A 14,992-nucleotide genomic window follows, 5' to 3' on the forward strand; every position below is an offset into this window, starting at 1 on the left:
CCAGTCATGCACAAAGCCTGTACCAGACCTTGCCATGCTAACATTTTCTCTTGCCCCGTGAGAAGCATCCTCCTCCCCTAAATAATCACCCCCATCATCATCCTCCTCCTCCTCTTCCTCTTCTTCCTCCACCTCGTCTAGGAGAGGTCCCGAAGCAGACAATGGCTGACTGTCATCAAGGATTCCCTCCTCCTCTTCCTCATCATCCTCGGCTGCTGACGCCTGCTCCTTAATGTGCGTCAAAGTTTGCATGAGCAGACGCATAAGTGGGATGCTCATGCTTAGGATGGCGTCGTCTGCGCTTACCAGCCGTGTGCATTACTCAAAACACTGAAGGACTTTACAGAGGTCTTTCAGCTTCGACCAATGCACACCTGACAACTCCATGTCTGCCCTCAAAGTGGCTGCCCGTGTATTCTCCCACAAATGCATTACAGCCTGCCTCTATTCGCACAGCCGCTCAACCATGTGCGGGGTGGAGTTCCACCTTGTTGCAACATCGATAATTAGGCGGTGCTTGGGAAGGTGGAGCAATCGCTGCAGCTTCTGCATACATCTGGAGTGTACCGGCGACCGGTGGATGTGCGAGCAGTCTTCGAACCTTATGGAGCAGGCCTGTTAACGCCGGATAATTATTGAGGAAGCACTGCACCACCAGGTTCAAGGTGTGAGCCAAGCAAGGTATGTGTCTGAGTTTTGAAAAGGCTATGGCTGCCACAAAATTCCGGCCGTTATCACTAACTACCTTGCCTGCCTCAAGATGTAGACTGCCCAGCCATGACTCAGTTTGTCGCTGAAAGTAGTCGGCCAGTACCTCCGCGGTGTGTCTGTCGCCCAAACACATCATCTTCACCACAGCCTGCTGATGCTTTCCACTAGCTGTTTGATAGTGGGACACCTCGTGTGTAATACTGGCAGTTGCGGATGGAGTGCTCGTGCGACTGCGCTCTGTGGACGAGCTTTCGCTTCTGGAGGAGGAGGAGGGTCAAACGCCTACAGCCAACTGTTTCCTATACCGTGGGCTAGGCAGCACTGTCCCACCACCGCTGTCCCCTGTGGACCCTGCATCCACCACATTAACCCTGTGCGCAGTGATGGACACGTAACGTCCCTGGCCATGCCTACTGGACCATGCATCTGTGGTGAGGTGCACCTTTCCACTCACTGATTGCTTGAGTGCATGGACAATGCGGTCTTTCACATGAAGGTAGAGGGCTGGGATGGCTTTGCGAGAAAAGAAGTGCCGACTGGGTAGGTCATAGCATGGTACTGCGCAGGCCATGAGTTCGCGGAAAGCTGTGCTTTCAACAAACCGGTAGGGCATCATCTCTAATGAGATTAGTTTGGCAATGTGGGAGTTCAAACCCAGTGTACATGGATTAGAGGATGAGTACTTTCTTGTCCTACTCATAGTCTCTGGTAGGGTGAGCTGGACTTGAGAGCTGCATATGGTGGAACTAGCAGTGGACATGGCGGACTGAGAGAGGGTTGATGATGGTGATGGAGTTGGTGTTCTTTCTGATGGCCTAGATTCAGTCTTTCATAGCAATAACATTGTGATTCCCTGACTGCTTTGGCCTTGCGGCGACACATCAAAATTTGCTGCTGGTGGTATGCTAACCGGTGTACATAAAGTGGGGGAAACAATGTAGCGTTGCTGACTACCTTCATTGGGAGCAGTTGCACATGTGGTACATGAGGTTTGGTAGTCCGTCCACGCTTGCAAATTCATGATGGTTAAATGTCTAAGCATGCAACTGGTATTCAAATTTCTAAGATTTTTCCCTCGGCTAAAGGTCTTTGCGCACTTCTTACAGATAACCTTGGCCTGATCATTAGGATTTTGTTCAAAAAAGTGCCACACTGCACTCTTCCTACAAGGGAAGACATTTTCAGGCCTTGCACGCTGTGCTAATTTGGCCGTCTGGCCAAGCTGTCCTGCAACTCTATTGGTTTTTGTAACCCATTTTTGGACTGCTCTGGGCCTGCCAGAGAACAGCTGTTGCGATGTCGATGCCTGCTGCGTATGCTACTCCTCCTCTTCTGAGCTATTGGCAGCGGCACCCTCTTCCTCCAATGGATGCCAATCTGGGTCAACAACTGGGTCATCCATCACCTCCTCTTCAATGTCATGTGCACCTTCCTCTGTGTCACCGTGTATGGTGGTATAGTATGCGGGAAGGGGCACCTGAGTCTCTTCAGGGTCAGAATCTGGCTCTGTACACTGCGAGTACAATGTAGTGCTCTGAGTGAATGTACCAGCAGAATCATCTAGCAGGGCTGTGCATCAGTGCACTCCATGTCAGATTCATCTTGGCCTGGGTAATTCACGATTTGACTTGATAACCCAGGCATGGTATGTGAAAACAGCTCCATGGAGTAATCTGTAGTGTGGCCTGCCGCATCCTTCAATTTTGGTATGGGTGAAGGACACAAGGAAAGGTGTGGTTCATGACCATGAGCCTCCAATGATGACGCAGTGCTTTTATTTTTTGAAACGTCAGGAGAAGAGGCGATAGAGCTGGAGGCTGTGTCAGCAATGTAAGTAAAAACTTCTTCCTGAAGCTCCGGCTTTAAAAGTGGTTTACCTACTCCCAGAAAAGGGAGCCTAGGAGGCCTTGTGGAGCCAGACAATGATGCAGGCTCACCACCTCCTGCCTTAGGTGCTATTGTGCTTTTGCCACTACCAACAGATGCACCACCACCAACACCACCATCAGGACCAGATGGCACCCCCCCCCACTTCCATGGCATCTTCCAACATGCTTCCTCATTTTTGTAAAAAAGTACCCAAAATAACGACAGCTATATGGTACTGTAAAATAAGGTAGAGGGTGTATAGAGTATTGCTGAGAATTTCAATCTCACTGTAGATTGGAGGACGCTGAACTATTGTCTCAGGCCCAGGAGAGATTACACCGCAATGTAACAGGTGGAAATTGGATGCTGTATGACAAGGTGGACGGTATATAGAGTATTGCTGAGAATTTGAATCTCACTGTAGATTGGAGGACGCTGAACTATTGTCTCAGGCTCAGGAGAGATTACACCGCAATGTGACTGTCACGTCTCCGTCAGATTTGGGGCCTGCTGTTCCGGTCGCAGCCACTAGGAGGCGCCGGACGCCACTTCGCCGTCAGACTCGGGGACGGCTGTTCCTGCCTCAGCCACTGGGAGGCGTCGTGGTTCTATTATGTCGCCGTCAGACTCAGGGCCTATGATCCCAGCTTTAGCCACTAGGAGGCGCCGGTCCGTCACGTCACCATTGGATTCGAGGCCTGCTGTTCCGGTCACGGCCACTAGGCGGCACCGGACCGCCATTTCACCGTCAGACTCGGGGACGGCTGTTCCTGCCTCGGCCACTGGGAGGCGCCGTGGTCTACCCGTGAGTTATGGTGCTGACAGAGAAGTGGCTCCTGCGCAGGCATCTGGTGGGCGCAGGCTCCGCCCCTCTGTCAGTCATCAGGGGGTTACTGCATCACCGTCTGGCCTGGTCCTGGGGGCGGCCCTAATGACATCACCAGTCCAGGAACCTGTGAGGGATGACCTGATCCCTCAAATACCTTGGGACTGGTCTTGCAAGCTGCCGGATATATTCTTGGTTCCCCTGTGTGTTACTTAGTGATTGATTTCTGTTTGACTCTGACCTCAGCCTGGATTTGTGACCCCTCTTTTGCCTGACGATTCTGTACTTCTGCTACTCTCCTGGTTTGTGACCTTGGCCTGGATATTCTGACTCTGCTACTTCCTAACGATTCTGTACCTCTGCCGCCCTCCTGGTTTTTGACTCAGACCTTGGCCTGAATTTGACTCTGCTATTGCCTGCCGTTTTTTGTACTTCACTCTGACGACCGTCCTTCTCTGGCCACTGCTCATATTCAGACAGTACCTCCTGGGCTCTGTTGTAAATCCAGATCCCTGTATAGGGGTAAAGGGTATCAGTGTTTCTCGGGGTGTTGCCTGGCTGCAGCCCAGAACCGCAGACGGACGTTACAGTGACAGGCTGAAATTGGATGCTGTATGACAAGGTGGACGGTGTACAGAGTATTGCTGAGAATTTCAATCTCACTGTAGATTGGAGGACGCTGAACCATTGTCTCAGGCCCAGGAGAGATTACACCGCAATGTGACAGGCTGAAATTGGATGCTGTATGACAAGGTGGACGGTGTATAGAGTATTGCTGAGAATTTCAATCTCACTGTAGATTGGAGGACGCTGAACCATTGTCTCAGGCCCAGGAGAGATTACACCGCAATGTGACAGGCAGAAATTGCCTAGTGTATGACAAACTACAAGGTGTATATAGAATTGGGCAGAATTGGAATCTCCCTAGAGTGTAGGTCTGTAAGAACGGACAAACTCCTCAGCTTTTTCTTACAGAGTCACACACAGATAGCTTCAATTTGGCCGTGATGCCAGCCGGTACACGGTAGTGTGTGAGGAGCGTACACGTACACCGCTGTACGGTGTGTGTATGTAAAATTGTCAAGCTCCGTGTTTTTGTATACGGACTGACACACACTGTCTCTCTCTAGTTTTGAATGTAATCAAACAGCAGATATAAGAAACTGTTTGAAAAACGGACAAACATCAAAGGTGTAGGTCTGTAAGAACGGACAAACTCCTTGTCTTTTTCTTACAGAGTCACACACAGATAGCTTCAATTTGGCCGTGATAACAGCCGGTACACGGTACTGTGTGAGGAGCGTACACCGCTGTACGGTGTATGAAAAATGAACACTCAGTAACTCACCAGGACAAAACAATAAAATTTGGATTGCTTTGAAAAAAGCAGTTTGAACACCAGTGTGCACACAGCAATGCAGCTATCAGGGAGCCTTATAAGGCAGCCTAATAACCAACAGAGCTGATGCACCAAAATATAGCCTCCCCTTGCACTGCACAGTGACTGGTGTGTTGTACAGGCAAAATCGCTAGCAGCAGAAGCAGTTTTTTTTATCTTCTTCCCTGCCTAACGCTCTCCCTACAGAATCAGCAGCAGCAGCTCTCCCTATTCTGAGATCAGCATAAGTAAGATGGTGGCCGGCGTGCATGCTCTTTTATACCCCCCTGTGACACCCCACAAAGCAAGCCAATCACTTGCATGCCCTTCTCAAAGATGGTGGTGACCCCTGCCTATGTCATCACGTTGCCCACAGTGTCCGTTCTTCCTGATTGGCTGAAAAAGGACGCTGAACATCTTTTGAAACGCGACTTTGGCGCTAAAGTCGCCGACCTCGTGGCCGACCTCACGCTAAAGTCGGGTTTCGTTTCATGAAACCCGACTTTGGCGAAAGTCGGCGACTTTTGAATTTTTTCCACCTGTTTCGCTCAACTCTATTCCTTAGTATTGCACAGGTGACAGAACCTGTGGCAGTTTCTGATGCCAATACTTCCATCACCTGTTCAATACTAAAGTTTACCCTGAAAACATGACATGTTGGGGGCCATGATGACTGGAGTTTGGGAAACACCGGTTTGCACGGACCAACCAGCAGCATGTTTATACAAGCAGACCAAAGCAAACAATGTGCACCGAGAGATCTATGCTAGATCTCTTAGTACTCATTGCCTGCCATTGTTCTCGGCAGTAAGGGTCCCGTTCATACAGGACGAAGCACTGCTGAGAACAATGAATTTTTTATGCTGCATAAATGATCATTTCACCCTATCAATAAGTGTTTTACTTATTCATAGGGTTATCGGCAGCCTGTTTACATGGCAATATAATAGTGAGAAGAGCATTTTCAACAACACTTATTCATAATTATGTTGCAGCATAAATACCCTGTAAGGCTAGTTTCACACTAGCGTTCTCAGGTGCATCGCAGGGTAGACGCTAAAATCCGCCCCCTGCCATGCCCCCTCCAGTCAGTTCCTCCTCTGATCGCATGACGCTGCATGCGATCAGTGTACCCTATACTTAGCGCTGGGTACGCTGGTCTGATTTTGCTGGTGCTGCGCCCTATTGGCGCTGCAACCAGTGCACAAAAATGCAACACAGCGTGTTTTTGTGCACTGGGCGCAGTGCCAGCAAAATCAGACCAGCGCACTACCAGCGCATGACCAGCGTACCCAACGCTAAGTATAGGGTACACTGATCGCATGCAGCGTCATGCGATCAGAGAGGAGGAACTGACTGGAGGGGGCGCTCCTGGGGGCGGAGCTTAGCGGCGGCCCTGCGCTGCACCCGAGAATGCTAGTGTGAAACTAGCCTAAGTCAACCTTTGTTGAATGATATTGGATATTGTAAAGACAGTAAGGGACTCTTCCATCTGCAGTCATAAAAATGCACGTTTATTGCTTCATACCATGTTCATAAACTATTTGAATATGCTGTATTTTTTCATTGTCCTGAATGTCGCTGTTGATGCATCTTTTAAACATGTGTATGTCTTTTGATATCATGTATGGTTTTGTATGTTTTGTCTCTTTTCTGAACTGTACCCCAGATGCAAAAGGTTAAGTCTACCCTTGCGGGATAAAATCTGGATAACGTAAGGAATACAGCAAGGGCCTCCTGCAGCTGAAATCATACTATTTCATGCTTATTGCTTCATATCTTGTTAATATACTTTATATGAATAAAAGAAAAAAAACGACTTAACACAAATAGGCGAGAAAAAATATATTTTATTTGTTAAAGCCATAAAATTAAGGTGGAGGTGGAAACATATACTCAGGGGACAAAAAGTGGATGCAATACACTGGGGACAGGTGAAAATTATGACAAAGATATTATAATGGTAACAGCAGCAAAACACGGAATAATTGTAATATAAGAATTACATAAAAAATAAATGAAATAAAAATAATAAATACAGTGCTGCTAGTATGCATTTTTTCATGTGGGGCCAATTGTTTACATTTCCATTTTTTCGATATACTAGCAGCACTGTATTTATTATTTTTATTTCATTTATTTTTTACATACTTCTTATATTACAATCATACAATTATCCCGTGTTTTGTTCATTATCTATCTTGCTGATATGCCCTTTATTATGTCCATGTTACACATGCGGCGATAGAAATAGGAATGTACTTTATTGTTCACCACTTTATATCACTATAGCTATTCACTTGGAATGTGCATTTTGTCTTTTGAGACTGTTTTGATTAATATATTGTTTGCATATAATTTCCGTATTATTTCATTGTCTTTTATGTAGCTATTAACATATCTTTTAAAAAGTTGTATACCTTTTGAAATTATTTAGGCATTCCTATGCTTTATCTATTTTCACTTAAGTGTATCGTATACTTTCACTGAACCATTTTGTGTAAACTTTTGTTCTTTTGCATCTTTGAATCCACTGTAAAACAATATTAGGCTCCAGATCATAGCAAACATAGGTAAAACAAAATAAAAAATATAGACTATGTATATATACTTACCTGTCCCACCATGCAGCCCCACTAGTATGATGTTTTTCTTTTTGGTCACCAAAATGAATGCCAGATCATCTGGCTACGGAATAGACCCAGAGATGTTGTAATAATCACCGGAATGCGGAATTTCATCATGGACAGGAGGCAGATCAAGAGTTAAAAGTTTTATTTAACAATAAATGCACTCCACGCAAGGAGTAGTGGGTTGCAGTGTGATGGTAGGGAATGGGGCAGAATTGGGAGAGTGGCAGGGTAGGTCAAGGAAGAGCGAAAGTTCAGTATTAAAGTGGCAAATCTTATCAGACTGTAGTTTTCTGGTGTGCAGCGTCTCAGGGTTCCAACGGTGGCACCGACAGCAGCAGCACGTGACGTCTCAGCGAAGTCTGTAGCAGACTGGAATCCAACGGTGGCACGGACAACATCAGTGCGTGACATCTCAACGAAGTCTCTGGGAAGCGTGTAGATTTCTTGTGCTTACATGTGTCTAGCATGGTACTGAGTCCAGTGTGAGGAACCGCTGGAACGAGACTCTGCTCCATGGTGTGCGCAAGTCCTTGGTAGTGAGGCCCAGAAGCTCTCAAACTATAACCCCTGGAGAAGTCAGGTCACACATACATGGGCCACTATTAACTAACAGTCAGGGTGTAGCTGACGGTCACGCTCCTGGTCCCTTTCAAGCAGCACGCGTGCGGTACTCACGTTCCTAGAGCATCTGACACCTTACTTTATGGGGTAACTGGGCATGCACGGTACCTCTCCTTTTTTCTTGTTCCCACTTTTGGCGGTGGGTGACAGCGGTCGCTGATCTGTGTGGCGTAGGTGCTCCCTGGGCAGAGCACTCCTCTTATTGAATGATGCAGCACCTGACTTGGCTCTGCTCTGCATCACCCTATTCTACATGGCTCTGCTCTACACAGCTCTCTGCAGGCGATGGGGGCTCCCTCTATACAGCTTGTTGCCACACTGGCTCTCTGGTGGTGCAAACTGAGTCTGCTGCTCACCGCTCTGTGTGCTGCTTCCTGCACTGCTCTGCACTGGCGTCTCAATTCTCGGCTTTGTGTACTTTTTCCCCCTTTGTCTCTGAAGCTGTGTGCTCTCTATCGGCTCTCCCCTCCCCCTCCTGTCAGCAGAAACTTCCGTGTTCCTCATCCTTCCCTCTGGCAGCAGGGGAAGGTCTGCCTCTCTAAGGCTTCCCCCTGGAAACAAAGGATGCAGCCCTTTCAGTTCCGGACCTGGCATGCAGTTACCCGTGGTCCGGTCTATCTCCTTACATTCCCCCTCTCTTTTAGCTTACCATTCCACAGGTGAGGATTCATCCTACTCCATGATGCTCTTCTGAGGGCCGACAGATGCCCAAAATTTTTCCAACCACTCCGGCCTCTCTGGCTCCATCTTCTTCCAGTAAGGCTTGTAAGGGTCACTCTGAACTTTGGGTGGAGTGGTAGGGAACGGGAGTTCATCCAGTTCCAATGGAGCAGCAATCTTCGAGGCCTGTTCTTCTTCATCTTCGACAGGTGTGGTAGAGAAGTCTTCAGACAAACTTTGCTTTGTTACCTTGGGTTTTTCAACTGCATCTATCATCTTCTTTTTCTTCTTCTTAGCTTTGCAGCCAGCAGACATTTGAGCAGACGGTTTTCCCTTTTCTTTATCATCAACGGAAACCTTAGGGACTTCTTGCTCGGGCTCCATTGGGAACTTAGTACTAGCAATTCTTCTACATAGCTCCCCCTCTCTTTGACAGGCGCATTCCCGTCATAACTGGAATTGGATGAATTTAGCCCATACAGGCCGGACCCTTTGTCTTCTGTGCTGGGCTCTCCCCACCCCTTCCTGCCAGCAGGAAGCACCATCTCCTTCATCCTTCCCTCTGGTAGCAGGGGAAGGCCCACCTCTCTAAGGCTTCCCTCCCCAGAAACAGGATGAAGCCCTTTCAGTTCAAGACCTGGCATGCAGGTACCCGTGGTCTGGTCTGTCTCCTTACAATGTCATGACGCCATGTAATGATGTTCGTGGGCAGGAAATTTCAGTTTTTCTTCTAGAATTAACAGCATTGACAAAACTGTCTGTCTCATCACAAAAAAAGGATCATTTTGGACCATGCTTTTTTATTTTATAAAGTATAACAATTCTGGCAGCGTATTAATAAAGGGAGTGTTTGTTACCACTGGCAAATGGTTACTTGCAATCATATAACTTGAGAGCCCTCACTTTGACATTGCAATGTCTGTGTTGGCTCTAAATAGCATGAATGGGGTTGGATACAGTGCAGTAAACTTCAAACTGTCATACACATCGTTTCAGGGCAATTAGAAGTTTTAGAGTATAATCAATGTGGAATGAATTTAGCTGTTGCAAAAACATTTTTCTGCGAACATTGAACAAAATGTCAAACTCAAATTTCAAAAGATTTACTCATCTCAAATCAAATAAACTTGACCCAAAGGTGAACAGTCAACACTAGGTGAGCAAATATTTAAATATTTGTTTCGGGGCACGTTTGAAAAATTTGCAATATTCACCGATTTAATCATCGATTTAATCGCAAAATATAGCCAAACATACACAGCACAAAAGCCAGTGTTTCCCACGCTGTATGACAGCATGGAAAACACCAGCATAGTGTTTCTGATTGGTGGTAGCTTTACCTCCAGTGGATCATTACCACCATCAGAGTACTGTGGGGTCATGCTGTCAGTTATCAATCTCACTTGTAGAACAGTCACATCATTAGATGTGGCTGCTCTACCAAGCCACCGGCGATACACGGATAGAAGGTAATTGCTCCCGCAGTATATCACTGAGCTTCCATGAGAGAGGTCACACGAGTTCATGATGAACTCCAGTGAACTTTCTCAGGCAGCAGTGGTGCCGTAGCTGAGATCACTGGAGCTCATCAGCTGATGAACTTGTGTGAGCTCTCTCATGGCAGCTCAGTGCTATTCACTGCAGGAGTGATTACCTTCTGTATCAGAGTATAGCCGGCTGTCTTTGAGATTATTATTCTATTTTTGCTGCAAGAGACATTGGCTTCAGTGGATTTGGCATTCGGTGAGCATAGTTTAATTTAGATTCAATAAAGGAGTCTGTGTCATTATTTCAAATAAAGGACTTCATTCTGAGTGTGTGTTTTTTTATAATATCACTATGGGGTTAGTAATGGGGGTATCTTATAGACAGCTCTCCATTACTAACATGTGGGCTTGATGTCACCTGACAATATATCGGTGACATCAACTCCCCCAACCATTACACCACTTGCCACCACTACACGGCAAGTGGGAGAAGTGAGGTTAAGCACCAGATTTAGCGCATCTTACAGATGGGGTGACTGAGAGCTATTGTTTTTAGTCTGTGAGGGGACAATATCCATGGCCCCTTCCTAGGCTATTAATATCAGCCCACAGCTGTCGGCCTAGTCTTTGCTAGTTAGATTATATAGGGGGACCATATGTCAATTTTTTTCTGAGATCTTCCTGTAAACTAGTAATTTTCTTAATGAGCAGAGGGAAAGTTGTCAGCTAGATTAAGATATGAACCTATATAGGAATGGAGTATAACGCCCAAAAATTCAACAAAGAAATTATATTATAGTATCAAAATTATTTGCTCTTTATTAGTACAGGTGCAAAACAAGTACATTAAAAAGTACAATCAAATGATCAGGGAACAGAGATGACACAGAGAAATGGAATCACCGCACATATATGGTGAGTACAATGGTACAGAAAGATAAATAATCCCAAATCTGCATGAAGACCCATGCCCATGCTGCAAAGTCTCACACATGGCCATCTATTTTTTTGTACAAAAGCAAGGTTACTGCCAAAGTGCATAGGGAATTCATACAAAGGCTTACCCATGGAGGAGTTATGTGTGCGGAGTGTCCAGTCCCCAGAGCCCCTACGCACGTTTCGCGCTGGGCTTCATAGGGGGGCGTATGTGGTGCTGTTGAATGTGCGGGGGATAAAATGTGTGTAACACAGGTGTCCAAAATTAGTATGAATTTTTTGGCGTTATACTCCATTCCTATATAGGTTCATATACTTCTAAGGGAGTTGCCTCCTTATTTAGCCATTTTGAACGTTCTTTTTTCTAGATAGAAAAAGTACTATGTTCATTGATATGCTGGATTATGTCAAAAAGCTAGATTAAGATGTTTATAGCCTGGGAAGGGGGTAATACCCATGGAGCTTCCCAGGCTATAAATATCAGCTCACAGATGCATACTTAGCCTTTGCTGGCTATTAAAATGGGGGACCCCTTAAAATGACGTAGGGTCACCCTATAGTTAATAACCAGCAAAGGCCAGGCAGATAGCTGCGGGCTGATGTTAATAGCCTAGGAAGGGGCCATGGATAGTGGCCCCCTGTAGGCTAAAAACATCAGCTCTCAGACATCCCAGAAAAGGTGCATCTATAATATGCGCCAATTCTGGCACTTAGCCTCGCTGTTCCCACTTACCCTGTAGCGTGACAAGTGGGATGATAGTTGGGGGGTGGTGTCACTTTTTTGTCAGGTGACTTCAAGGTCTGATGTTAGTAATGGAGAGGCATCAATAAGACTCCCCCAGTACTAACCCCATAGTCATAATGTATAAAAACACAGACACCAAGAAAGAAGCCCTTTAATTGAAAGAATGAAACAGACTCCTTTAATAAATCTTAATTAAATCATAATTGCGACATCGCCCATTCCGCCGATGCCATTGTCTTCTGCAAAAGAGTTAAAATAAAAAACAATATTCGTCTGAGGATATAATAATCTATTTGCTGAGCAAAGTGCCAGAATTGGCGCATTTAATAAATGTGCCTTTTCTAGGCAGCTGCAAGTTGCTATTTTTAGGCTGGGGGGTTAATATCCATGGCCCCTTACCTGCCTGAGAATAACCAAACCACAGCTGTCAGCTTTAGAAAGGCTGGTTGTCAAAAATGGTGGGACCACACACCATTTTTAAATTATTTATTTAAATGATTAAAAATATGGCGTTGGGACCCCTCAATTATTGATAACCAGCCTTGATGAAGCTGAAAACTGATGGTTGCAGCCCCCAGCTGTGAGTTTTGCTTGACTGGTTATCAAAAATATAGGGGAACCCACAGCGTTTTTTCATTTATTTATTTATAATGCAGGAGCTGGCTGATGAATACCTTCCATCAGCCATTACTACTGTCACTGTTATTAGCATCAGCAGGTATAGGCTAATGGGAGAAATAGTCCCAAAATCTGCCGCCTGCTTTCATTGGTCTCACTTGAATACAACTCTCATCATTCTCCCCTGCTCTCATCATTCTCCCCTGCTCATGCTGATCACCCAAGAGAAGGGGAGAATGATGAGAGTCGTCTTCAGCACCTGGCACTGGGGAACAGCGCTTACTTTACCGCTGCTTTCCTGGCACCCACTGGGTGGTACTGATGCAGCACATAGGCAGCACACAGTTGCTACATGTGTGCCATAAGTATTACACACATAGACACTAACATCTCCGGTACCATTTTGACTTTAGCGTGAGCGCCGTGGTAAAATTTCTAAAGATGCTCGTGCTAACTTCAGATGGGCAAATGAGTTAAAGGGAATCTGTCACCTATTTTTTCGCATATAAGATGCGGCCACCACCATCAGGGGCTTATCTACAGCATTCTATAATGCTGTAGATAAGCCCCCGATGTAACCTGAAAGATAAGAAAAATGAGTTATATTATACTCACCAAGGGGCGGTCCGGTCTGGTCCGATGGACGTCGCTGGTCCGGGTCCGGCACCTCCCATCTTCTAGCAATGACATCCTCTTCTTTGCTTCCCATCGTGGCTCTGGTGCAGGCGTACTGCTCTGCCCTGTTGAGGGCACAGCAAAGTACTGCAGTGCACAGGCGCCCGAAAGGTCAGAGAGGTCTGGCGCCTGCACACTGTAGTACTGTGCTCTGCCCTCAACAGGGCAGAGCAGTATGTCTGTGCTGGAGCTGTGATGGGAAGCAAGGAAGAGGATGTCATCGCTAGAAGATGGACCTGGACCGTGACACCCATCGGACCGGACCGCCCCCCGGTTAGGATAATATAACTCATTTTTCTTATCTTCCAGGTTATATCGGGGGGCTTATCTACAGCATTACAGAATGCTGTAGATAAGCCCTTGATGGTGGTGGCCGCATCTTATATGTGAAAAAATAGGTGACAGATTCCCTTTAATTGGCCGTGAACTCCCAGGACCTTGCTGAAGCACCGGCCGGGAGTGTGAAAACTTTCTCACGCTCTCAGTGACATCAGACAGATGCTACCAGTTCACTATGAGACACTGGGCAGCGGTAGCACATGCTACTCAGTGTCTCTGCTGGATGGCAGGCTGTATAGTCGCATCATGCAACCATTCATCCTGCCATCTAGATGTGACAGAGCTAGACCTGTAGCGGGACAAATGGATTATTATCTTCTCAGCAGAAAAGTGAGGAATATTGTTTTTTATTTTAACTCTTTTGCAGAGGACAATGGCGTCAGTAGAATGAGCGATATTCTAAGTATGGTTTAATTAAGATTTATTAAAGGATTCTCTGTCATTCTTTCAAATAAAGTACTTTTTTTGGGTGTCTGTGTTTTTATACAATATGACTGTGGGGTTAGCAAAGGGGGTGTCTTATTGGTGCCTCTCCATTACTAACCTCGGGACTTGATGTCACCTGACAATACAAAAGTGATATCAACCCCCCCAATTATCACCCCATTTGCCATGCTACAGGGCAAGTGTGAAGAGCGAGACTAAGTGCCAGAATTGGTGCATCTTAGAGATGCGCCTTTTCTGGGGCGGCTGAGAGCTGAAGTTTTCAGCCTGTGGGGGGCCAGTATCTATGGCCCCTTCATAGGCTATTTACATCAGCCCACAGCTATCTGCCTGGCCTTTGCTGGGTAGTAATTATAGGGTGACCCTAAGTAATTTTCTTGGGCGTCCCTCATTTTAATAGCTGGTAAATGCTAAGTATACAGCTGTGAGCTGATATTAATAGCTTGGGAAGCTCCATGGATATTACCCTCTTTCCAGGCTGTGAACATTTGCCCTCATCCATCAGCTTTCTCTCTGCTGGTTAAGAAAATTATGTGGGAGTCTACACCATTTTTTTCAGAAAAATAATCTTTTAATAATTAAATACATGTACAGAAAGCTGCACACACACACTGTACTAATTGTATGTGTCACTCATATCTGTATATCTATCTATTCTATGTGTATATACTATATGTAATCCATCTATTCTATCCTGTCGGGTCCCGATGTGATTTTACAGTATATGGCACATGAATTGCCGGCTTTTCTTCTATCTATCTATCTATCTATCTATCTATCTAATATATATACATATATGTGTGTGTGTTACTGACATCATTTTCCGAACATATTCGCTCACCTCTAGTCAACACATTATCATATTCTGCCATTTTAAAATTCAGTAGCAAAACATTAAGAATCCTTGCTATAGTAAATCCAAATAACAGTATCAGAATATTGGTATAACTGTCATCATTGGAAAACGTATCCAACAGGATCATGGGCTGAAATGTATTGCGGTGCAGAGACCCGGCATTTCCCAGCACAGCAATACATGCTGATGGCCAG

Source organism: Dendrobates tinctorius, unplaced genomic scaffold (genome assembly GCF_039654945.1).
Source record: "Dendrobates tinctorius isolate UK_male_01 unplaced genomic scaffold, ASM3965494v1 ptg000257l, whole genome shotgun sequence".
Taxonomy (NCBI): Eukaryota; Metazoa; Chordata; class Amphibia; order Anura; family Dendrobatidae; genus Dendrobates; species Dendrobates tinctorius.